Here is a 27,886-nt window from a genome sequence, read left to right on the forward strand (position 1 = left end):
AGAAAATGCAAACCTCACCCTTCCCTACCATATGAAGTCAGCAACAGGGAACGCAATTAGTAAACTAGCAAACTGTGTTAAAAGAACTCCATGACCAATCAAGCTCAGTATTTCTAGGGCTGGGATATCATCTGTGGTACTGAGGTACTGCTTTGTCAACAAGGATTCCCTTGACAACGTGAAACAGCAATTCCCAATTAAAACGTTTTAAAAATTTAAAACCATTCAAGTGCTACACAAATTATGTTTTCTCAACCAGAGAAGCTCCAGTTACTCTTTGGATTGATGGGAAGACTTATACAGGATGATACCTCCCGAAGTGTGTTAAATGAAACCTTAGTTCCAAAGAATGTTCACAGCTGTGACAGAAAGAAATGGTCCTGTGATTAAAGGCTGGATGAAACAAATGTCTTTACTACTCGGATTCCCAAACTCTTTCATATGATGATGTGCATTATTAATATGAAGGGGGAATAGTATGTGACATTTTCCCAATTTGATGGACTATAGAACTCACTTTTAATTGGGCATAGGGTAACTTTCCAGGAAGTATAATTTAAGCATTTTTTAAAGAGAAGGGGAGGAGAAAAACATGAAAACACTAAAGATGAGGCAACTCATTTTGAACCTGTTCAAACAACGTGGGCTGTTTTATGTGTGTGTGTGTGAGAGAGAGAGTTTAAAATGAAACTACAAAATTCTTCAAAGCCGAAGTACATTTGAGTTTGGCAAAAATATGATTTTTTTAAGGTACTATGTTGTTCCAGCTTCCTTTTCAATTACCTTAAGCATTCTGCAAGTAGAAAAATGTTTTTTTTTTAAGTAGAATTTTGTGTGGAAGTTAAAACATTCGAGAATTTACAGTGATATATTTTAAATTAAATTCTTTAGAAGAAAAATGCACAAAATGGAAAAAAATGTATCATAAAACATGAATAAATGAGAACTTGAAAAATCTGATAGTTTGCCACCCCTACACTTCTACTAGCATCCCTATTAAAAGCAATCATTTAAAACATATCAAAATTTTTATAATTATTTTCCATCAAATGCTAGGGAATAGAAATTAAAACTATACTTAACTATAATCTGGCCACAGATGTTTACTATTCTTTGAAAATGTTAATCTCAAACTTTGGAGCATCTTATATTTTCTATAAAATGAGATGAAACTAAATCTATGGATACACTATTTTGAGAAATAATACACATAGTTTATAATATCTTTAAAATTTTTAATTACATTAGAAAATTTTTATGAAGAATTCTTTTGTAATAACATTTTGAATATTTTATAATCATATGCAAACATAGAGAATCAACTGCTATTTAAAAAAATAGGGCCTCCCTGGTGGCGCAAGTGGTTGAGAGTCCGCCTGCCGATGCAGGGGATACGGGTTCGTGCCCCGGTCTGGGAGGATCCCATATGCCGCGGAGCGGCTGGGCCCGTGAGCCATGGCCGCTGGGCCTGCGCATCCGGAGCCTGTGCTCCGCAACGGGAGAGGCCACAACAGTGAGAGGCCCACATACCGCAAAAAGAAAAAAATAAAAAATAAAAAAAAAAAAATAAATAAATAAATAGCAATTTCCAAAATGACTTCAAAGATGAAACAGGGGAGCTGACCTACTTGAAAATAGCTGAAAGAAGAAGGATTTTATAGAAAACTGAATGGAAGAGTAAAAGAGGAAGGTGCTACTTGAACAAAGTAAGAGTCAGAGAAGCATGACGTGTGTGGGTCAGGGAAGAGAGTAACCCAGGCCTTAAGTGTTCTGAAGCTTATTAGCAGGGGAATTAAATATAAAACTACTCTCTGGTTTAAGACAAGAAGTTACAGACAATGTGTTCCTTGTGTCAATTTCAATCAAATTCAGAATACAAGATATCCCTGATGTCTTTTCCCAGATCTTCATCAGTATACAAGGAATACGTATTTATTTTGTAAAGCATAGTTATTTTTAAAAGTAAGAAAAGAAAGCACAAAGAATGTTATAGAAGCAAAGCATTTTTCTTGCATAAGTAGCCAAGGAAATAAAGAACTCAATAAATGTCCAGATGTTTGGATCTTAAAGTATCTTACAAGAGTTGGATTTGATTTTAGGACTGGTTAATTCAGCAGTTTGGAGCCTGGGTTCTTCCCTCTTCTCAGTCCAGTCACCCTCAACTATCCAACAGGACAGTTGGTTCTATCCTTAGACATAGAATAGTATGGCAACCACAGTTTCAGGAAAATATCCAGACATGACAATATTCAGCGATAGTTTTTCTTCTATGGAATTTTCTTAGAAGTGAGGAAAACTCTTTCCAGATCCTCCTAGAAGAACTGCCCTAATAATTGATTGGCCAAAGTTTGTTCACAAACCCACTCTTCAAAGAATCACTAGGACTATCCTTAATCCAATGAGTCCACTACCAAAGCTGGAATGATGATCAGCTTTTCCAGAGGCACATGGCTGGTTGAGGAAGAGGTAAATATCTGGAAATGATTTTTTTTAAAGGATTCACTCAGGAAGAAGAAAGAATGAAAGCTAGGTAGAAACCAACAGTGTCCTTCACACATGTACATGTTGTCTACATTTTTTTTTTTTTTTTTGCAGTACATGGGCCTCTTACTGTTGTGGCCTCTCCCGTTGCAGGAGCACAGCCTCCGGACGCGCAGGCTCAGCGGCCATGGCTCACGGGCCCAGCCGCTCCGCAGCATGTGGGATCCTCCCAAACCGGGGCACGAACCCACGTCCCCTGCATCAGCAGGCGGACTCTCAACCACTGCGCCACCAGGGAAGCCCCCTGTCTACATTTTTAAAGACAAAAGATACATAATATTTTTGGAGTGTACACAGTAACACTAAAGAAAGCTTAATTTAAATCAAATATATGAATAAACAGCCCATATTTGAATAAGTTTCCTCTTCTGAGAAAGCCAGTAAACACCTAAGAGCTCAGTTTCTGGAAACCTCATTCCTTAAACATTTACTCTGGTATCCTGGTTCTTTCCTGCAAACAGCCTACTACACATATCTGTGCAATAACTCATTTAAGAATAATGACAATGCTCTCAGGCAGTTAATCTCATCTGCTTCCCAAGGAAAGACAAATTGTGACAGTGATGTTAGCGGCTCCCAGAAGTCTGCCATAGCCCTCCTCTCCCTGCATGCTCATGAGAACACCCACAAGTATCAATCCATTCAGTGTCCCATTCTTGTCCTGACTAACAGTTGTTTACTGTTATGAACAGATCCCTGTTAAGATGGTCATAGGTAATTAATGCGCTGGTGGGTAAATTTAGTGCTAAAAGTGAGATTTAAAGAATAACTACCTCTATGAGAGTCATATTTAAAAAGACAGAAATGAAATTATCTTTCGTTTCCACACAGCATGAAACTAGAGTGGTCACTAAGATTTGATGGATCAGAAGGGACACCAAATGGCAATGACAAACTACTATTAGAGCATGAAGAAAACCTCAGTCAACCTGCCTAAGAGATAAGGAGACAGTGTTCACAGGTCTCTTCCTGCTTCAGCCTTTTGTCCTCACCCCTGGTGGGGAGGGGTATTTAAACGCAATAATTCAAAGAAGTTTTTCTATGAAAGCAGATGGTTAATAGCAAGATGAAGTGTTTCTTTATCTGGTATGTTCTCTGTTTTGAGAAATACAAGGATCACCATAAAATAGGGCTTGACAGATGGAGCACAGGGCATTGCAACAGGATTAAGTAGAGAAAGGAGTAGAAAAAAGGAAAGAAAAAGGATAGGGGACTTATAGTACCTGTGAGAAGTTTGTGCAATATTGAGAAACATATACTTATGAGGAACAAATACTTGTTTCTCAATAAAGAATAAGAAAGGTTTGCACTCTGCTTTGAATCCTAGTCAGTCATAAATAACATTAGATCTTTCCTGATGATGGATAAAGTCCAGGAGCCTCTTCAGTGCATCGTAACAAGGGCACACCTATCATAGGGAAACTTCACCCAAGGTTCAAATTCCAGCTGCTCCCAAAGTTCAATTCTGGCTCCAGGATTGGTGTTAGCATGGGTCGCTGGCTTCACCTTCTCACTTTGGAAGATATTTAGCTTTTTGCTACCTCCTTCGTCTAACTAGAGAATAATGTTTACTTCAAGGAAGATATTTAGCTTTTTGCTACCTCCTTCATCTAACTAGAGAATAATGTTTACTTCAACATCTAAGAGGCAATGAAGCAAACTGCAGCTGGGTATCCCCACAGGCAACACTACAGCTCACCTTGGTTCCAGAACATTGGCCATGTGACAGCATTAGTGCAAAGCAAACCACAGCTCTATCAACTTCATCCTTTTTATAGAATAGGAAAACAGAAGTTTCCAAAGACTCTTTTTTTTTTTTTTGCGGTACGCGGGCCTCTCACTGTTGTGGCCTCTCCCGCCGCGGAGCACAGGCTCCGGACGTGCAGGCTCAGCGGCCACGGCTCACGGGCCCAGCCGCTCTGTGGCACGTGGGATCCTCCCGGACCAGGGCACGAACCCGTGTCCCCTGCATCGGCAGGCGGACTCTCAACCACTGCGCCACCAGGGAAGCCCCTAAAGACTCCTTTTTAATAATAACTGATAGGAGGTACATGAAAGTCCAACTATAGTGCCATGTTATAGGGGAGGACAGTGATCAGTGTGTTTAGCTGCAATTGATTGCTCCAATTAAAATAATATTTAACTTCAAATTTGTACCAAATCAGAGGTAAGGAACATTGGCTGGCATGCCTTTTGTTCATTCAATGACTAGCAAACATATATTAAGTACATATTACTATGTGCCAGTAGTTTGTTATAGGTGTTAGAGATACATTGTTAAATGAAACTGACCTTCTCTGCAACTAAATGTAGCCAAACAAAACCACAGTATTTCTGGAGTTTACATAGAAACACTAAGGAAAGCTTCACATCCACCTAAGAATGACTTTATATCCGAATAACGTTTCTATCTGAATCACTCAGAACATGTTTTAGCAAAGATACCATGTTCAGTTCAGTGATAAACAAGCTATGCAGTGTAAATGTAAACAAATAGTCCAAATGACAACATAAGTATTAGGCAGCTTTAGTAGCGTATAAACAAAACTTGCTGTTAAAGGCCAGTGGGTGACTTCATGACCATCTCACCACAGCCAGACTCAGGCATTCCCATTTTACAGACAAAGACACAGAGCGGATATACTTACATAAGTTCATTCAGCTACCACATGTTGGGCCAGAATTCTTCCCAAGTCACATAGTGTGCATTTTCACTTCAGGTCATGTCCCTGTATCCCTTTACTCCTTTCCTGATTATCCCCCAATTTCTTCACCTTTGTCCATAATTGTTCTGAGCAAATTTTAGTGTATTAACACACATCTACATGAATTATAGATACCAACTTAAAACATAAAATAAAGATTGTTTGGATTTCTGAGGTTATTTGCAGTTAAGTAGCACTTGAAGTAAGTTTTGCTTCATGGCCAGTCTAAGCAGCTGCCCCTCAGAGTTCTAAGTATTTGTCATTTGTTCCCAGAACCACCGCCTAAACCCAGACCCTTGGCCCTTGGTTTTCTTTAAAGAGCTAAAGGGATAGTCATTCCTCCATGTTTTCTTCAGCCCCCAATCTCCCCATCCCAGACAGCTATTATCTACCATCAACAAGTCCATGTTTACCTCTTGATTGCATCCTTTTTTAAATTTGAGGATGTTTTCTGCTAAAACAGCTCAGTCTTGTTTTCACCTTGTAGGTGAGTGGTTCTCATACGCTAGGTTGTCTCAGAATCACCATGAGGGCTTGTTAAAATAGATTTCTGGACCCCACCCCCAGAGTTTCTGATTCTGTTGGTCTAGGGTGGGGCTTGAGAATTTGCATTTCTAACAAGTTCCCAGGTGATGCTGATGCTGTAGGTCCAGAGACCGCTCTTTGAGAACCACTGCTCTAGCTCAGTGATGCTCAATACTGACTACCTATATGAGTCCTCTGAAGAGATTTTGTTAAATGGAGATATCCAATTTCTCCAGAGATTTTGATTCAAATGTCAGACTAGGGTAGGGCCCAAGCATCATTTTTTAAAAACTTTCTTCATCTATGAGAACAGGTAAAATTTTAAATTGTGGCAATACAAAATGCTGACCATGATACAGAGAAACTGGATCTCTCATACTTTGCTGATGGGGTTGTAAATGGTGCAGCCATGAGGGAAAATGGTTTGATAGTTTCTTTAAGAACTAAACATACACTTACCATACAATCCAGTCATTGTACTCCTGGGCATTTATTCCAGAGAAATGAACACATGTTCACACAGAAACCTCTACATGATAGTTCATGGCAGTTTTATATGTAATAGCCCCAAAATGGAAACAACCAAAATGTCCTTCAAAAAGTGAATGGTTAAATAAACAGTGGTATATCTCCACCCAGTAATACTACTCAGCAATTGAAAGGAATGAACTACTGCTACAGGCAACAACTTGGATAGCTCTCAAGGGCATTATGCCAAGTTTAAAAAACAGATCTCTTGGGCTTCCCTGGTGGTGCAGTGGTTGAGAGTCCACCTGCTGATGCAGGGGACATGGGTTCGTGCCCCCGTCTGGGAAGATCCCACATGCTGCGGAGTGGCTAAGCCCGTGAGCCATGGCTGCTGAGCCTGCGCGTCCGGAGCCTGCGTGTCCAGAGCCTGTGCTCTGCAATGGGAGAGGCCACAACAGTGAGAGGCCCATGTACCACAAAAAAAAAAAAAAAAACAGATCTCAAAAAGTTACATACTGTATGATTCCATTTATACAACACTTTTGAGATGATTAAATTACAGAGATGGAAGACAAATTAGTGTTGTCAGGAGTTAGGAATTGTTGGAGAGGTGAGAGTGACTATAAAGAGAACACAAAGGAGATCTTTGTGGTGAAGGGATAGTTCCCTATCTTGATTGTGGTGGTGGTTACAGGAATCGACACGTGATAAATGACATAGAGCTATACCCAAGGATTATATCAATGTCAGTTTCCTGGCTTGGATATTGTACTATAATTATGTAAAATGTAACCATTGAGGGGGAACTGGTTGAAGTGTACACTGGTCTTCTCTCTACTTCTTTGAAACTTCCTGTGAATTTATAATTATTTCAAAATTAAAAGTTAAAAAAAAAAGAAAAAGAAAAAAGAACCTTACCCTGAGCAGCCAGGGTTTGGAAACACAAACACGGCTCTGGCTGAGCACAATCCTGATGCCCACCCCTAGGCTTCTGTTTCAAGCCTCTGTCTTTCCTGAGGCCTCTGCACTACTCTGTCCACACCTGGCTCAAATCTGTGTAGATTACTTCTTCTTTTACAATTCCCTATATTGGCTGACTTTTTCATATGCTGCTGTAGAGAATTAACTGATATTACCTATTAGGAGAGGCAACTGGGCAATATCTATCAAGACACTTAAAAATATTTATATCCTTTCAGCCAGTATTTCCCATCCTAGTAATCGATCTTAAGGAAAACACCAGAGATGCAGTCAAAAGGCTTACTGCAGTTCTAATCACAATAGCAAAAAACTGAATGCAACCTAAGTAGCTAAATAAATGTAGACACATCCACATGCTAAAATGAGGCATGCTTTTAAAATAAAATTATTGATAAATATTGCTAAATCTTATAAAGAATGATTCCAAAAACTGTATGGATTTTGTCTTCAGTTACGTTAATTTGTATTTGCAAAGAAAACATGCTAAAATGTAAATGAAGATAATATTAAGTGATTGGATTTAAGTAATTTTGGTTTTCTTTTTCTAAGTTTTTCCGAATTTTCTAATTTCATATGATGAGCATGAACTTTTATCATTAAAATAATGCTTTCCAAAGCAGATATTTCTTAAGAGTCACCTCTACAGGCTTTCAGAACGCTTAAAAAGAAAACCTTGCCCCTAAACATATATAGAAACACAGTCTACTTCTGGCCACACTTTATTTCAGGCTCTCTTGTAAACCTCTGGATTCTCCCAGCTAACACAAAGTCAGACTCTTTTCCAAACGCATGACAATGGCCATTCATTCTGGCTCCCATCACCTACCTCACCCAACCTCCAGCTTATGCCCCTACCATTCCGCCATCTGATATCACCACAGTATTGCCTCCCTCCATCCCCTCAGATGTGAGAGTACTAGAGCTATTAAAAGAGACAAAGGGAGCAGTAATTTCTGTTTACATCTAATTAAAAATCTTCCATAAACACTGATAAATTGTCCTATAGCTCTTGGCTGCCAATAAAAATTCCTTTAAATGAATACTTTCAATGTTTATGACTTAGAAATACAGTTTTAAGGGCCACAGTATTGTGTTATCAATTTCTTTTTCTGTAATTAAGTTTCTCTCTGGCAGTTTGAACTAGTCCAATGAAGGGCTTTAATAACAAAAATTGTTTGTGTTTTACTTTTCCTGGATTCAAATTTTATTTTTAAAAAGAACACAAAAATGAAGTTATCTTTATCTCTTTAATTGGATTATATTCTACCCATCAAAATATTTATATAAATCTCATTAAAATATGAATAAGTATTTTTATGGTGCTTGATTTTACAGCACTCCCTGGGGTTCTTTTAAACATCTTCTCTTGTATATTTTCTAGATTATAGATCGCCACAGTGCTGTCCTTCACATTGCCTAATTCATCTTAATAATCTAAAGATCTTCCAGTAATTACAGTTCAGAGATATACTTTCTGCTGGAGTTTTCAGCACCACAAATCTGAATCTCTTATTTTAACCATTTGAGAAACAGATATACCCTAAAAGTGTTACAGAGTAACTACAACCACTGGAGTCCCAAATTCTAGTTCCCCTCTCACATTCACTGCATTGACTTGGCAGACCAGTAACCTCAGTGTTCTCATGTGTAAATTGAAAACACTGGATCAGATGATTTCTAAAAGCTGTCTGATGGATTCCATCTTGTTTTCTGAGCTTAAGATGCTTAGCTCTGTATAGATACAGGAAACTAGACTACTCCCGCTGTTGCAATCCATTTCCTAGCAGCATGGATCTTGGATACGCTTTTTTTAAGAAGTGAGATCAAGTAAGCGAAACCTGGGCTTCAGACACCAAAGCCTGATTCCTATCAACTCTAAAATGCAGAGAAACATGCACTTAAAATATTATAATTTAAGTTCAAATTTCCTCAAATCAGGTGCATAACTTCTTGGATAGATTTATACTAATGTAAAGCATCAGGAGACCAATCTTGAGTTAGTTTTGGACTGATGGACAGTCATTTGACAAGACTCCAGTTAAACTTCAGAGAATGTTGAAAAGTCACAGGGCACTTCCATTACAAAGTGCCACAATGACTGGCTAAAGACTTTTCTTTGTTCTTATTTGTTGATGATTGAAAACCAACCATGAGAAATACGGGTTAATATAGATTGCAATCCAGAGCATATTTTATTTACAGTGAGTTAAACTTTGAGAAATTTTAAAATGAAGAAACACAAATCAGAATTAAAATATGGGGGTTATAATTTATATAGAGCTTCATTTTGGGTTTACCTTTCTAATTATTAACATAATTAGTACTAATGATTAATAATTTTCAGCAAGCATTGATTATCTACATTGTATATTTCTTTGTGTTAGAGTATATGTAATTAGGAGATATATATTCACTGTCATTCTTTCCACAAATATTTATTAAATGTGTATAACATGAAAAATCTTATGCTAAAAGAAACATGAATCTTAAGTAAATAACAATAATAACAACAATAATAGCTAACAATTATGGAGTGTCATAGCACTGTTATGGCACTGTCATAAATATATATATATATGTATTAGCTCATTAATCTTTCCAGCAACCCATGAGATTGGTAATATTATCATTTCCATTTTACAAATAAGAAACTGGAGGCATAGTTGCCTTGCCCAGGATCTGGGTTGCAGATCTATTATTTGGCATGGACTCTAAGTTCAGAGTCTCAGGATCTTCACTACTATAATGCAAGTATTAGGGGTGAAACATGAAATCGCAGAGTTTTTTTTGGTCAAAATGGTTTAATATCATCAATTTCGTATGGTTCAACCAGTTTTGCATGCATAAAATAAAAAGTCAGTTCTCCTAACAACAGGCTGTAGGAATTTAAAGGTGGTAGAAATAACCCAAGAGCTTGTGTGCTCAAACAAGTTTTCATGAAGAAGCTGGAAATTGATCTCAGTTTTAAAGGGCAGAACTTAGATAAAGGAGAAAACAGGAAGTGTTTTCCAAGTGAGAAGCCAGGGAGGTAAGAATGTATGCATGTCTTCTGTAAGCACTGACCTTCACTTGGTTCTTGTTATAGAGTCTTACCCTTATCTCCTGCCTAATTTCAAGATTCCAGTGACCCCCAGTACCACCACCAACTAACTTTCCCTAAACAGGGGTGTTACGGGTTGAATTGTATCCCCTCCCCCATCCCAAAATCAAATTTTGAAGTCCTAACCCTCAGTACCTCAGAATGTGACCTTGTTTGGAAACACAGTCACTGCAGATATAATTAGTTATGATGAGGCTATTAGGGTGGGCCTTAATCCAATATTACCAGATTCCTTAATAAAAGGGGAAATTTGCCACAGACATACACATGGGAGAACACATGTGAGGATGAAGGCAGAGACTGAAGATGAAGCACAGAAATGCTCTTTACAAACCAAGGAACACCAGAAATTTTCAGCAAACCATCAGAAGCTAGGCAAGAAACATGAAACACATTCTCTTTCACAACCCTCAGAAGTAACCAACACTGTTGACACCTAGACTTTGGACTTCTGGCATCCAGAACTGTGAAACAGTAAATTTCAGGTTGTTTAAATCACCTGGTTATTGGTACTTTATTATGGCAGCCTTAGCAAACTATACGAGGGGAAACACAGGAGACCTTCATCTTCCACTCACTACTTGGATGTCCTTATCTTTCCTCCCCTCTCCCATCATGCACACTGGGAAGAGAGTCATAGGAATTCCTCTGGCCTCCAAATCCTGAGCCTTGATCAGCACATCAGTCCTTCTCTCTCAATGTTTTATCATTAAAAAACTTGGCCATTAACCCAAACTCTCTTCTTTAAACCTTCTGACTTTTGCATCTTCCAAGTTACATATTTTTGTGGTATAAGAATCTATTAAGATCTATTATCCCATCAGACCTGTGTCTACAGTTGTCTCTTTCTTAGTCTTAGCATTTTAATCTTCCAGTTTAAGAATTGTTATACGCAACCTAAGGGAAAAGAATCTGAAAAAGAATTATATAACTGAATCACATTGCTGTACTCCTGAACTAACATGACATTGTAAATCAACTATACTTCAATAATGTTTTTAAAAATAAAAAATGAAATAAAAATAAAGTCCCAAATGGATTTAAACCTATGACTCTAAACTCAGAATCATCTGTCGTAATGATTATATCATTTGCTCTATATATCAGAGGCTAGCCCATTAGCTACAAAAAAAAAAAAGAATTGTTATAAGTTGTACAAATATTTAAGACATTATTTTATAGTAACATTTGTCTACCCAGAAATATCCAGATCCACTTCTAAGGGTAACTATTCACATTTTTAAAAAGAATGTACCACAATTTCCTGAGGCGGTTCAAAAAGAAGATAAATATATAGTGGACATCATTGAATACTTATAACAAGTACTTTTTAAAGCAAATTTACATGTATTACCTCATTTAATCCTCACAACAAGCCATGAAGTGGGTTCTACTATTACCCTGAAGAAAGTGAGGCACAGAGATCAAGGAATTTACTCTTGGCCACACAGATAGTTAGTGTTATAATCAGGTGAAAAGAAATATTTATTGAGTGCCTACTGCATATGCAACAATATGTCATCTGATTATCTTTTAATTTCTCTTAATTTTTGGTAACTTTGACCAAAACTGTGTATTTAAGGCATTATTATATCTTTTTTCCAGATCATACAACTGAGGCTTGAAGAGTCTATCCAATATGTCTTGTTCACATTGCCAGTAATTTGGGGGACAATACTTGAGCTCACTGGCAATGTCTTTGGAATAAGTGTTTAGCCTCCCATTAATTATATTGATCAGTCTCACTACATCTTCATAAATCTTTAATTTTTCTTAATCTTTCTACTGATGTTACTTGCTCACTCCTGTAAGTATAGTCCTGCTTAGTACTTTAGAACAAAGGTGATCTCTACAAAGGGCCAATATGAAAACAGCTTCATCTGTGGTTAAGTATCTCCTCTTCGAAGCTGACTTATTGTTTTTCTTCTTTGAGCTTTTATCCTGGTTGTAGGCACCAAGCTCATTTTTTTCTTATTCTTTGTAACCCAATCCCCCATTTGAATCATGTGTTGAGTAATTAGACCCCTGACTTGATTTCTTCACTCCAGTATGTTCCTTACTGGCATGAAATTCCTTCTAAATATCAGTATTTAATATTAGTTTTTGTTGGTGATGGTTAACATTTATTCATTTTCAATCATTAGAGGTACAAACGAAGGTTTCTGAAATTCCTTAGGAGGCTTCTGTTGATTATACTATGAAGGAGACACAGTGCACATTCTTTCTGTCCTCTTCTCCTGCATGGATAGAATGAGAGAAATCCCCACCATTGAAGAAATTTGGTCCCAGAAAGAAACATAATAATTGACTCAGACACCAGAATGAGGAGGAGGAACCCAGGGCTTAATTACTCTGTATAGGATACAAACTAAGGACTGGAGGTACCATACCAGTTCTTTGCATTGCCAACTCTTTTAAAATATAGGATATTAATACAAAATTGAGTTATATTAGGGCCAACAGATCAGGAAATGATTGCCATTGAAAAAACCTAGTCTATTGCTCACAGTTCCCAAGAGGAAGGGACACACCATGCAAGACCACATGAGGAAAGAGCAGGGTTGGTCAGGAGGCAGAGGGAGAAGGGGGAACTGTAGGTAAGAGCATTTATTGTGATTTCCATAGGAATAAAATGGGTAACACAGGGTAAGCAGGCTTAGGGTTGGGTATTTTGAATAATTCCAATGGGCTCTGAGGCATAGGGATTGCCCCTAGCTATCTGGTAGCTGGGCAGGTGGATAGTAGTCCAGATTGTGAGAACTCAGTAAAGGAGGTGGTTAGATTGTAGACTCAGGATTGGTTAGTGTGTATTGGAAAAGTGCACTCACAGGTGAATTCTTTACTATTTCTAGCTATTGGCTAACCCTAGGAGGGGGTGTTCCTCCAAGGCCCCAGATGTCAAAGCATCAGAATAAAGAAAATAAAAGGCATGGTTAATACACCAACTAGATGACCACTGAGCTGTTGAATGGTATTTTTTTTTCCATTTTTAACTTTAAAAAAAATTTTATTTAAAATTTTTACCTTTATCGTAATTTGCACATGTGTTTTTATTTTGCTATATTCTAATATTTCAGAAGGAAAAATAACTTCTCATGAACAAAGAGGCTTTTAGGAATTACTAGGTGGATACAGATACTGCTTTAAGAAATAGTGAAAACTGCAGTATAAGTAACAATTATTCTACAAATTCATCATATACAGCATCATCGCAATGTTTGCACATGATACACAAATATGCAAATTGTATGGTCCATTTTTTAGGATATATGGAATTGTTGGTTACTGTGCTGCATAATAATTGCCATGAACAGTAAACATTTGGTGTAAATGCTTGAGGGTTGAACTGCATTAACTGAGACATTCTGAGATCATTCTACGGGCAATGAAAAGAAGAATGGTTTTGAGTCTGGAGAGCGACTATCATAGAGAATCTGGCCCAGCCCTACCCAAACCCCAGCCCCTAACCCCGGCCCTCCTCCCTGCTGTCAGAGAAGTCTTGTTGACAAATGCTGCTGTCCCCATGGTTGCTGCTCAGGTGGAGCCAGGAAGTGTGAATGCAAAAGGAGATTAAAGCTCCATGAGCTTGAGGAAGAGAAGGCCTTGTTCTGCGGTCTGTGTGGGCACTGCACTTTAAGTACCTGTTTTCAAGCCCCACAATCCACATTACTGTTTACAATTTTCTATTTTAGGAACTCAGAGCAGACTCACCAAGGGACCAAATGGCAGAAGCTAATTGCCAGCCAGTGCTCCCTATCACATGCACTTTTCCTATGTCCCGGAAGAGAATTTATGTCCACTGACCTCAGCTGTATTTCTATGTGCTCTCTCTCTTTTTCTGACTAGATCTAATCCAAAATTTCCCCTAAATCTAGCATTTTACTCACCCAGAATTTTAGGGATGTTTCTGCAGATAGGAAACCACATGACTAGTCTCAAGCTTCCAGAAGTGATTATGCTTCTCACGTTCTCCTGAATCCTGTAAAACACTATGTACTACTCAGAACCACAGATTACACTTCAAAGAAGTAGATTCCAAATTACACAAAAAAGCATATATACATCTATATCAATGAGTTTCATAATTATGAGTCAGATAGCTGGGTTCAAGTTCTAATATATAAGAGATTAATGGGCAAATCAATTACCTACCCTTGCTCCCTCTTTCTCATCTGTAAAGTGGGGGGAAATTATCACCTCCGCATTGCGATGATCAAATAAGATAAAGTATAGTTAAGTATTGCCTATACTGTAAAGAGCTGGAGAGAAAATACCCCCAAGGCAACCATTCTAGGGTTATGCTTTACCAAAGCTATTCTCTGGCCAAAATCTTAAAGAGGAAAGGGTCTGGATGTTTGTTTTTGATAGAACTGAACAAGTTAGGGTACAAGGCCAACATTCACAAGCAATCATGGGTAGAGACAACCCTGAAGAAATAGATTATATGGTGAAAATTTTAATAAGAAAGCGGGAGGATGTTGTATTTCTAAGGCAGCTGGGAAGCAAGGAAAGGGAAGAACCAGGAACTGGTCTAGGTTGTGAAGACATAACAAATAGCTGGGCCCCTGTATTTTCCCAGCAGTGCTACAAAGGTAAGGTACAGTTTTTATATTACTTTCAACAAAGAGTTCCATTTACACTAAAGGTTTTGCTTTTTGTTCACCTCATCTGCCCAGAAAAACTTTCAAAGTGTTATGCTAAGCATTGTTTCCTTATGAGTTAAAATAAGTAATTCTCTTATAAATATTTAAAAGAAATCACCATAGTATGCCTTACTATAGCAGTACACATATCAAAGGAAATTTCTACAATCACAAATATAGAAATGTATGTGTAAAGGTGCTCCAAGTCCTCCAGAACTACCTAAGTGCTACAATAGCTTTAAATACATTCTATCAATTTCTGGGACAAGAATCCCATTACAAAAACACAAACTGTGTTATTTAAAACAAAGACATCACTCAACCAAAGAAATGAGTCACTTCTTCAAAAAAGTAGATCACTGACATGGAAAGCTGATACACACAGACACATACACACACACACAAATATCTGCACATACTTGTATATTAGTTATACGTCTATATAAACACATAGATACAGATGATATACAGATATTACATAAAAATCTAAAAATTAAAGTACATTTGACCCTTCAACAACATGGGTTTGAACTGCAGGGGTCTACTTATATATGGATCTTTTTAAGTAGTAAATACTATAGTACCATACAGATGAATCTGTGGATACAGAGGGCCAAATATAAACTATATTTGGATTAACCTCTGTGCTGTTCAACAGTCAACTCTGTACACATTTCTTTTTTCAATTCCATAATCCTTTAATGCAATTTTAAGAAAAGATGTTCCTTTTAAAGAAGCACTTGGATAGACATTAGAACAATCTGCTTGAGAAAAGGAAGCAGTAACAATTCTTAAGACAATTTATAGCCCATATTTTTTGATGCATTGAATACATAGTCTTGTTAATCTGGTGAAAAATTAGACAAATCTATGTTCCCTTAAAGCAGATGATTGTCTGAAACTAATTACAAAGTCAAGTGTTTGTGTAATTGTGTAAACATTTCTAATAAATTAGTCATTTTTCCACACTATCAAACAATTTGAGACTTAAATTTTCAGGTTTCCATCCCCTGATTGGCAAGTTATTTACCGAAACAAAACCCCCAAAACTATACACTGTAATTAAATGCTTGCATATGCTTTGAAGATAAAGCAATGATTACAAATTATTCAAAAGCACTATTTTAGGAATAAGTCCAACAAATACACTGATGCACAGGTGTTTCAGGTAGAAATATGCCTCTTTTCCTAACCTGTCATAACAGCTGTAGTGATTACAGCTAGTTTTAAACACTTTCTGTTCTGGAAAAGGCCAACAGCAAGAGCTGGTGGCTCCTTGAAATGTAAACATATTCTAAGATTTTGTTGGTTCTGTTTTTTTTTTTTTTTTTTTTTGCGGTATGCGGGCCTCTCACTGTTGTGGCCTCCCCCGTTGCGGAGCACAGGCTCCGGACGCGCAGGCTCCGGACGCGCAGGCTCAGCGGCCATGGCTCACGGGCCCAGCCGCTCCGCAGCATATGGGATCCTCCCAGACCGGGGCACGAACCCGTATCCCCTGCATCGGCAGGCGGACTCTCAACCACTTGCGCCACCAGGGAGGCTCGGTTCTGTTTTTATTATAATTGTCTTCTCTGTTCTCTCCCTCTTTCCCTTCCTCAGAGCAAAATATCAAATAGGTTGGTGTGACTGGAAAAACAGTCACCTGACAATCGAAAATTCTTAAAGTTGTTGGGTAAATATTCAGTATTAATGTCATTAATGTTTTCATTCACTTATTCATCTATCTATGCATTCATTCACTAAATATTTATTGAACAACTCTTACAAGTGCAAAACTATTGAGCCCAAAAAGATGTTCAGTTTTTTATCTCAATCAACTCACACTCTAGGAGGCACATAAGGGAGGAATACTATCCAATCACTGAAGAATTAAATTGATATTTAATTACTGATATTTAAAAATTAAATAATCTGGGAGAGACCTTCAAGATGGCGGAGGAATAAGATGTGGAGATCACCTTCCTCCCAACAAATACATCAGAAATACATCTACATGTGGAACAGCTCCTACAGAACACCTACTGAATGCTGGCAGAAGACCTCAGACTTCCCAAAAGGCAAGAAACTCCCCACATACCTGCGTAGGGCAAAGGAAAAAAGAAAAAACAGAGATAAAGGAATAGGGACGGGACCTGCACCTTGGGGAAGGAGCTGTGAAGGAGGAAAAGTTTCCACACACTAGGAAGACCCTCCAATGGTGGAGACAGGGGGTGGTGGGGGGGAAGCTTCTGAGCCACAGAGGAGAGCGCAGCAACAGGAGTGCGGAGGGCAAAGCAGAGAGATTCCCACACAGAGGATCGGTGCTGACCAGCACTCACCAGCCTGAGAGGCTTTTCTGCTCACCCACCGGGGTGGGTGGGGGCTGGGAGCTGAGGCTCCGGCTTCCGAGGTCAGATCCCAGGGAGAGGACTGGGGTTGGCTGCCTGAACACAGCCTGAAGGGGGTTAGTGCCCCACAGCTAGCTGGGAGTCTGTCGGGAAAAGGTCTGGAGATGCTGAAGAGGCAAGAGACTTTTTCTTGCCTCTTCGTTTCCTGGTGAGCGAGGAGAGGGGATTAACAGTGCCACCTAAACAAGCTCCAGAGATGGGCGCGAGTCGTGGCTATCAGCGTGGACCCCAGAGACGGGCATGAGACGCCAAGGCTGCTGCTGCTGCAGCCACCAAGAAGCCTGTGTGCAAGCACAGGTCACTATCCACACCTCCCCTCCCAGGAGCCTGTGCAGCCCACCACTGCCAGGGTCCCATGATCCAGGGACAACTTTCGCGGGAGAACACACAGTGCACATCAGGCTGGTGCAACGTCATGCTGGCCTCTGCCACTGCAGGCTTGCCCCGCATTCCATACCCCTCCATCCCCCTGGCCTGAGTGACCCACAGGCCCCTAATCAGCCGCCCCTTTAACCCCGTCCTGTCTGGGCGGGGAACAGATGCCCTCAGGTGATGTACACGCAGAGGCGGGGCCAAATACAAAGCTGAACCCTGGGAGCTGTGCGAACAAAGAAGAGAAAGGGAAATCTCTCCCAACAGCCTCAGGAGCAGTGGATTAAATCTCCACAACCAATTTGATGTACCCTACATCTGTGGAATACCTGAATAGACAAAGAATCATCCCAAATTGAGGCGGTGGACTTTGAGAGCAATGGTAGGCTTGGGGCTTGCTTTCTGCATCTAATTTGTTTCTGGTTTTATGTTTATCTTAGTTTAGTAATTAGTGTTTATTATTATTGGTAGATTTGTTTATTGATTGTGGTTGCTCTCTTCCTTTTTTTCTTTTATATATAGATTTTTTTTCCTTTTTCGTGAGTGTGTATGTGTATGGTTCTTTGTGTGATTTTGTCTGTATAGCTTTGCTTTTATCGTTTGTCCTAGGGTTCTGTCTGTCCGTTTTTTGTTGTTGTTGTTGTTGTTGTTTTTAGTAAAGTTTTTAGCACTTGTTATCATTATTATCATTGGTGGATTTGTTTTTTGGTTTGGTTGCTCTCTTCTTTCTTTTTTTTATTACTTTTTAACTATTTTATTTTTAATAATTTTTAATTTTAATAACTATTTTATTTATTTATTTATTTATTTTTCTTTCTTTCTTTCTTTCTTTCTTTCTTTTTCCCTTTTCTTCTGAGCCGTGTGGCTGACAAGGTCTTCATGCTGTGGCCGGGTGTCAGGCCTGTGCCTCTGAGATCGGAGAGCTGAGTTCAGGAAACTGGTCCACCAGAGACCTCCCAGCTGCACATAATATCAAATGGTGAAAGCTCTCCCAGAGATCCCCATTTCAACGCTAAGACCCAGCTCCACTCAATGACCAGCAAGATACAGTGCTGGACACCCTATGCCAAACAACTAGCAAGACAAGAACACAACCCCACCCATTAGCAGAGAGGCTGCCTAAAATCATAATAAGGTCACAGACACCCCAAAACACACCACCAGACGTGGTCCTGCCCACCAGAAAGACATCCAGCCTCATCCACCAGAACACAGGCACCAGTCCCCTCCACCAGGAAGCCTACACAACCCACTGAACCAACCTTAGCCACTGGGGGCAGACACCAAAAACAACGGGAACTTCGAACCTACAGGCTGCGAAAAGGAGACCCAAACACAGTAAGTTAAGCAAATGAGAAGACAGAGAAACACACAGCAGATGAAGGAGCAAGGTAAAAACCCCACCAGATATATATTGTATATCAACTATACTTCAATAAAAATTTTTTAAGAAATAAAAAAAAATGAAAAAGAAATTTGCTTTTTAAAGTACACTATTAAATACTGAAAAGACAAGACAAAGACTGGGCTGAAACATATGAAAAACATACAAATCCAAAGGACTTGTGTCCGTAATATATAATGAATTCTTACAACTGAATAATTAGAAGATAAGTAACCCAATAAAAATGGGCAAAAAGTTAAAACATACTTCACCAAAAAGTTGTATAGATACCAAATAAGTATATTAAAATGTGCTCAACATCAATGGTTATTACAGTGATGCAAATTAAAACCACAATTAAACACCCACTAGATTAACTAACATTAATCACACCAAGTGATGGTGAAAATGTGGACCAATTGGAACTCTCAAACTACTGGTGGAAATGTAAAATGTTACAAGTACTTTGGAAAACAGTTTGGAAGTTTCTTTAAAAGTTAACTATACAGAGTCAGAGTCAAGATGGCATACTAGGAGGATGTGGATTTTGCATCTCCTCACAACTAGGGAACCTACCAGGCACCAGTGGGTACCACGGACACATAAGGGGACTGGAGGAAACCCCAGCAACTGGGTAGGATGTGAAGTGTGAGGGGGAGTGAAGGGAGAGGAGAACTGGAGGAGGGATGAGACTAGTGCCCCTGAAGGGCAGCTGGGAGAGGGGAAAGGATCCCATGCCCAAAGGGGGAAATTGGGAGATCATTGGGAGGGCAGAGGATCAAAAGGGAGCATAGCCAGGTTTCCCCTGCCCACTTGGACCCTCAGGAACCTGTTGATATCCCGGGCCTGATCCTCTACCCACCTAGGCCCCCTCCAGCCACATGGGTCCTGAGGGAGTGGGCGGAAGGGAAGGGGGATGAAAAGTAAAGGCCAGACCTCCAGGACCAGCACCCCTGAGGTGTCTTGGGGAGGGAAGGAGTTCCTACACCCAATGGGACCCACCCACAGTTAGGGGTCCAGCGGAGATGGAGGAGACCCTGGGGGAGATGGTGGGGGACAGGGGCACGAAGGAATGGAAGGGAATGCAGCCAGTGCTTTCCCTGTCCACTTAGGCACCAGGAAGCCTGCTCAGCTCCTGGGCCTAATCCTCCACCCTGCAAGCCTCCCTCCTGCCACACAGAGCTCAAGCCCCGCCCCTACAACCCCACCCAGGGCCCCACCTCTACACTTGGAGACCCCCCACAACGAGCTGGGCCTAAACCCCACCCACACACCCTCACACAGGGCCCTACCTCCAAACTCCAGAACTCCACACTCCAGAGGCCCTCAATTCAACATGCTGCCTCTCCCCTTTTGCACAGGTCCTAAGCAGAGGCCCCGCCCCATGCTCAAATGTCAGCCCCCCCCCACCTAGGTCCTGCCCCACACAAAACCCCACCCCTGCCTAAGGTCCACTCCCAACCTAAACTTCACTCCCATATTCAAGACCTTTTTTTTTTTTTTTTTTCCGGTACACGGGCCTCTCACTGTTGTGGCCTCTCCCATTGTGGAGCACAGGCTCCGGACACACAGGCTCAGCGGCCATGGCTCACAGGCCCAGCCGCTCCACAGCATGTGGGATCTTCCCGGACCGGGGCACAAACCCGTGTCCCCTGCATCAGCAAGCAGACTCTCAACCACTGTGCCACCAGGGAAGCCACCGAGGCCTTTTTCTTTCTTCTCTTTTTTCTTCTTTTAGATTGGGGTCCTGGTTTACCTTGTTGATTCACTGTTGTTGATCCCTTTCTATATTTATTTTCCCTAATAAATCTTTTATTTTTCTAATTTTATTCTTTATACTTTGTTATTCTTCTGTTCCTTTTAGCTTGTTACCCCCCCCTTTTTTCTTCTTTTTTCTGTTCTGGTTATATTTTACTTTGTTGCAGTTGTTTCAAACACAGTTTTATTTTTCCTAATGTATTATTTATCATTCTCATTTTATTTTGTTTTTTATTCTTTGATACTGTACTGCTCCTTTTTTCTATTTCTTTTTTCCTTTTTTTTTTTTTTTTTTTTTTTACTGTGATATGAAGCTTGTGGGATCTTGGTTCCCAGGTCGGAGGTCAGGACCGAGTTCCTGTGGTGGGAGCTCTGAGTCCAAACAGCTAGAATAACAGAGAACCTCAGAACCCAGGGAATATCAAGCAGAGTGAGGCTTCCTGGAGGTCCTCATCTCAGGACCAAAACCCAGCTCTATCCAACTATCCGTAAATTCCAGTGCTGGACATATCAGGCCAAACAACCAGTAAGACAGGAATGCAGCCCCACACATAAAAAAAAAAAAAAAAAAAAATGAAACGACAAAAAAATTTCTTAGAGACGAAGGAGCAAGGTACAAATCTACAAGATTAAATAAATGAAGACGAAATAGGCAAACTATCTGAAAAAAATTCAGAGTAATGATAGTAAAGATAATCCAAAATCTCAGAAACAGAATGGAGAAAATACAAGAAACATTTAACAAGGATCTAGAAGAACTAAAGAGCAAACAAACAAATTGTGCTATGAACACACAATTACTGAATTTAAAAATACTATAGAAGGAATCAATAACAGAATAACTGAGGGAGAAGAACAGATAAGTAAGCTGGAAGATAAAATGGTAGAAATAACTGCCAGGGAGTAGAATAAAGAAAAAAGAATGAAAAGAATTGAGGGCAGTCTCAGAGACCTCGGGGACAACATGAAACGCAACAACATTCGAATGATAGGGGTCCAGAAGAAGAAGAGAAACAGAAAGGGTCTGAGAAAATATTTGAAGAGATTATAGTTGAAAACTTCCCTAACATGGGAAAGGAAATAGCCAATCAAGTCAAGGAAGCACAGAGAGTACCATACAGATAAACCCAAAGAGAAACATGCCAAGACATATATTAATCAAACTATCAAAAATTAAATACAGAGAAAAAATATTAAAAGCAGCAAGGGAAAAGCAACAAACAACATACAAAGGAATCCCCATAATGTTAACAGCTGATCTTTCAGCAGAAATTCTGCAAGCCTGAAGAGAGTAGCAGGACAAATTTAAAGTGATGAAAGGGAAAACCTACAACCAAGATTACTCTACCCATCAAGGATCTCATTCATATTTGACAGAGAAATTAAAACCTTTACAGACAAGCAAACGTTAAGAGAATACAACACCTCCAAACCAGCTCTACAACAAATGCTAAAGGAACTTCTCTAGGCAGGAAACACAGGAGAAGGAAAAGACCTACAAAAACAAACACAAAACAATTAAGAAAATGGTAATAGGAACATACATATCAATAATTACCTTAAATGTAAATGGATTAAGTGGTCCAACCAAAAGACATGGACTGGCTGAATGGAAACAAAAACATGACCCATATATACGCTGTCTACAAGAGACCCACTTCAGACCTAGGGACACATACAGACTGAAAGTGAGGAGATGGAAAAAGATATTCCATGCAAATGGAAACCAAAAGAAAGCTGAAGTAGCAATTCTCATATCAGGCAAAACAGACTTTAAAATAAAGACTATTACAAGAGACAAAGAAGGACATTACATAATGATCAAGGGATCAATCCAAGAAGAAGATATAACAATTGTAAATATTTATGCACCCAACAGAGGAGCACCTCAATACATAAGGCAAATGCTAACAGCCATATAAAGGGAAATCAATAGTAACAAAATCATAGTAGGAGACTTTAACAACCCACTTTCACCAATGGACAGATCATCCAAAATGCAAATAAATAAGGAAACACAAGCTTTAAATGATACATTAAACAAGACAGACTTAATTGATATTTATAGGACATTACATCAAAAAACAGCAGATTACACTTTCTTCTCAAGAGCTCATGGAACATTCTCCAGGATAGATAATATCTTGGGTCACAAATCAAGCCTTGGTAAATTTAAGAAAATTGAAATCGTATCAAGTATGTTTTCTGACAACAATGTTATGAGACTAGATATCAATTACAGGAAAAAAATCTGTTAAAAATACAAACACATGGAGGCTAAACAATACGCTACTAAGTAACCAAGAGATCACTGAAGCAAGCAAAGAGGAAATAAAAAAAATACCTAGAAAAAAATGACAATGAAAACACGATGACCCAAAACCTATGGAAAGCAGCAAAAGCAGTTCTAAGAGGGAAGTTTATAGCAATACAATCCTACCTCAAGGAACAAGAAACACCTCAAATAAACAACCTAACCTTACACATAAAGCGATTAGAGAAAGAAAAAAAAAATCCCTCAAAGTTAGCAGAAGGAAAGAAATCATAAAGATCAGATTAGAAATAAATGAAAAAGAAATGAAGGAAACAATAGCAAAGGTCAATAAAACTAAAAGCGGGTTTTTTGAGAAGATAAACAAAATTGATAAATCATTAGCCAGACTCATTAAGAAAAAAAGGGAGAAGACTCAAATCAATAGAATGAGAAATGAAAAAGGAGAAGTAACAACTGACACTGAAGAAATACAAAGAATCATGAGAGATTACTACAAGCATCTATATGCCAATAAAATGGACAAACTGGAAGAAATGGACAAATTTTTTCAAAAACACAACCTTCCGAGACTGAAACAGGAAGAAAAAAATATATAAACAGACCAATCACAAGCACTGAAATTGAAACTGTGACTAAAAATCTTCCAACACACAAAAGCCCATGACCTGATGGCTTCACAGGCAAATTCTGTCAAACATTTAGAGAAGAGCTAACACCTATCCTTCTCAAACTCTTCCAAAATATAGCTGAGGGGGGAACACTCCCAAACTCATTCTCTGAGGCCATCCTCACCCTGATACCAAACCCAGACAAAGATGTCACAAAGAAAGAAAACTACAGGTCAATATCACTGATGAACATAGATGCAAAAATCCTCAACAAAATACTAGCAAACAGAATCCAACAGCACATTAAATGATCATACACCATGATCAAGTGGGGTTTATTCCAGGAATGCAAGGATTCTTCAATATAGGCAAATCAATCAACGTGATAAGCCATATTAACAAATTGAAGGAGAAAAACCATATGATCATATCAATAGATGCAGAAAAAGCTTTTGATAAAATTCAACACACATTTATGATAAAAACCCTCCAAAAAGTAGGCATAGAGGGAACTTTCCTCAGCATAATAAAGGCCATATATGACAAACCCTCAGCCAACATTGTTCTTAATGGTGAAAAACTGAAACCATTTCCACTAAGATCATGAACAAGACAAGGTTGTCCACTCTCACCACTATTATTCAACATAGTTTTGGAAGTTTTAGCCACAGCAATAAGAGAAGAAAAGAAAAGTAATCGAAATTGGAAAAGAAGAAGTAAAGCTGTCACTGTTTGCAGATGACATGATACTATACACAGAGAATCCTAAAGATGCTACCACAAAACTACTAGAGCTAATCAATGAATTCGGTAGACTAAAAGGATACAAAATTAATGCAAAGAAATCTCTGGCATTCCTATACACTAATGATGAAAAATATCAAAGAGAAATTAAGGAAACATTCCCATTTACCACTGCAACACAAAGAATAAAATACCTAGGAATAAACCTACCTAATGAGACAAAAGACCTGTATGAAGAAAACAATAAGACACTGAGGAAAGAAATGAAAGATGATACAAATAGATGGAGAGATATACCATGTTCTTGGATTGGAAGAATCAACATTGTGAAAATAACCATACTAACCAAAGCAATCTACAGATCCAATGCAATCCCTATCAAACTACCAATGGCAGTTTTCACAGAACTAGAACAAAAAATTTCACAATTTGTATAGAAACACAAAAGACCCTGAATACCCAAAGCAATCTTGAGGAAGAAAACTGGAGCTGGAGGAATCAGGCTCCCTGGCTTCAGACTATACTACAAATCTGCAGTAATCAAGACAGTATGGTACTGGCACAAAAAACAGAAATATAGATCAGTGGAACAGGATAGAAAGTGCAGAGGTAAACCCATGCACATATGATCACCTTATCATTGATAAAGGAAGCAAAAGCATACAATGGAGAAAAGACAGCCTCTTCAGTAAGTGGTGCCTGGAAAACTGGACAGCTACATGTAAAAGAATGAAATTAGAACACTTTCTAACACCATACACAAAAAGAAACTCAAGGGCTTCCCTGGTGGTACAGTGGCTGAGAGTCCACCTGCCGATGCAGGGGACACAGGTTCGTGCCCCGGCCCAGGAAGATGCCACATGACGCGGAGCGGCTAGGCCCATGCACCATGGCCACTGAGCCTGCACGTACAGAGGCTGTGCTCCGCAACAGGAAAGGCCACAACACTGAAAGGCCCATGTACCGCAAAAAATAAAAAATAAAAAAAAACTCAAAATGGATTAAAGGCCTAAATATAAGGCCAGACACTATAAAATTCTTAGAGGAAAACATAGGCAGAACACTCTATGACATAAATCACAGCAAGATCCTTTTGGACCCACCTCCTAGAGAAATGGCAATAAAAACAAAAAGCAACAAATGGGACTTAATAAAACCTAAAGGCTTTTACACAGCAAAGGAAGCCATAAAAAAGACAAAAAGGCAACCCTCAGAATGGGAGAAATATTTGTAAATGAAGCAACTGACAAAGGAATAATCTCCAAAATATACAAGCACCTCATGCAGCTAAATATCAAAAAAAAAAACAACCCAATCCAAAAATGCGCAGAAGACCTAAATAGACATTTTTCCAAAGAAGCTATACAGATTGCCAAGAAACACATGAAAGGATGTTCAATATCACTAATCATTAGAGAAATGCAAATCAAAACCACAATGAGGTATCATCTCACACAAGTCAGAATGGCCATCATCAAAAAATCTACAAACAGGGCCTCCCTGGTGGCGCAAGTGGTTGGGAGTCCGCCTGCCGATGCAGGGGATACGAGTTCGTGCCCCGGTCTGGGGGGATCCCATATGCCGCGGGGCGGCTGGGCCCGTGGGCCATGGCCACTGAGCCTGCGCGTCCGGAGCCTGCGCGTCCGGAGCCTGTGCTCCGCAACGGGGGAGGCCGCAGCAGTGAGAGGCCCGCATACCGCAAAAAAAAAAAAAAAAAAAAAAAATCTACAAACAATAAATGCTGGAGTGGGTGTAGAGAAAAGGGAACCCTCTTGCACTGTTGGTGGGAAAATAAATTGATACAGCTACTATGGAGAACAGTATGGAGGTTCTTTAAAATCTAAAAATAGAACTACCATACAACCCAGCAATTTCACTACTGGGCATATACCCGGAGAAAACCATAATTCAAAAAAGAGTCATGTACCACAATGTTCATTGCAGCTCTATTTGCAATAGCCAGGACATGGAAGCAACATAAGTGTCCATCGAGAGATGAGTGGATAATGAAGAATTGGCACATATATACAATGGAATATCACCCAGCCATAAAAAGAAATGAAATTGAGCTATTTGTAGTGAGGTGGATGGACCTAGATTCTGTCATACAGAGTGAAGTCAGAAAGAGAAAAACAAATACCATATGTTAGCACATATATATGGAATCTAAAAAAAAAAAAAAGGTTCTGAAGAACCTAGGGGCAGGACAGGAGTAAAGACCAGACATAGAGAATGGACTTGAGGACATGGGGAGGGGGAAGGGGAAGCTGGGATGAAGTGAGAGAGTGGCATGGACATATATACACTACCAAATGTAAAATAGATAGCTAGTCGGAAGCAACCACATAGCACAGGGAGATCAGCTCAGTGCTTTGTGACCACCTAGACGGATGGGATAGGGAGGATGGTAGGGAGCCACAGGAGGGAGGAGATATGGGGATATACGTATATGTATAGTTGATTCACTTTGTTATAAAGCAGAAACTAACACACCATTGTAAAGCAATTATACTCTAATAAAGATATTAAAAAATAAAAAACAATAAAATCTAAGCAAAGTGTTTAAACATAGGAAAACAAAATACATAATCTGGTATTTTCTAGAAGATTTACCAGTACAGGAAAAAATGATTACAAAAGCTTAAAATAACAACTTGATATTTAAATATTCTTCTTGGTGCACAATTTTATGACCTACAGATGTTAAAAACAATCCACTTACATAGGTAACAGCAATGATGTGGATCAGGATCAACTTGCCTGATAGGAGTTCAATAAGCAATCATTGTTAGGCTAATTCTGCCTTCCTTTCCATCCGCACCCCTCAAATGGCTGATATGAAAAAGATTTTTATATTAATTGGAAAGATCACCCTCTTTTCCTCTCCTGGTGACCTGGCTTTCTATCTTTAGCAATCATATTTCAAAAGTAAAATTAAGACCTCTCAATATAAGTTAGAAAAAAAAATTTTTACAAAAGCAATCATTCTAGAAATTTGAAGTCACCCAGAAAGGGATATTTTGGTATCAATTTTCCACCATCCAATAGGGGAAAAAAGCTAGAGAAAAATGAACAATTTACAAGTTCATCTTTGAATTATTATGTATGTATTGTAATTGCCAGATTTTAACATCATTGCCAAATCAACATAACAAATACAATATTGTATAATATGTTTGTTAAAAATTTCAAATTCTGAACCAAAATTTTCTCTTTAATTTGTTGACGTGGTGTAACTTAGTAGAGACTTGACCTCCTATTGCTGAAAATGCCTTTACAAAGATAATAGGTAATCAGTTTCTATAAATTGGGCTCTGGCTACCTAAAAGTAATGTTTCCTACTTTTCTTTATTCAGATGCTTTTATGAAACATGAAGGAATCAGAGGTGGAGTAG

Source organism: Mesoplodon densirostris, chromosome 5, assembly GCF_025265405.1.
Source record: "Mesoplodon densirostris isolate mMesDen1 chromosome 5, mMesDen1 primary haplotype, whole genome shotgun sequence".
NCBI classification, from domain to species: Eukaryota; Metazoa; Chordata; class Mammalia; order Artiodactyla; family Ziphiidae; genus Mesoplodon; species Mesoplodon densirostris.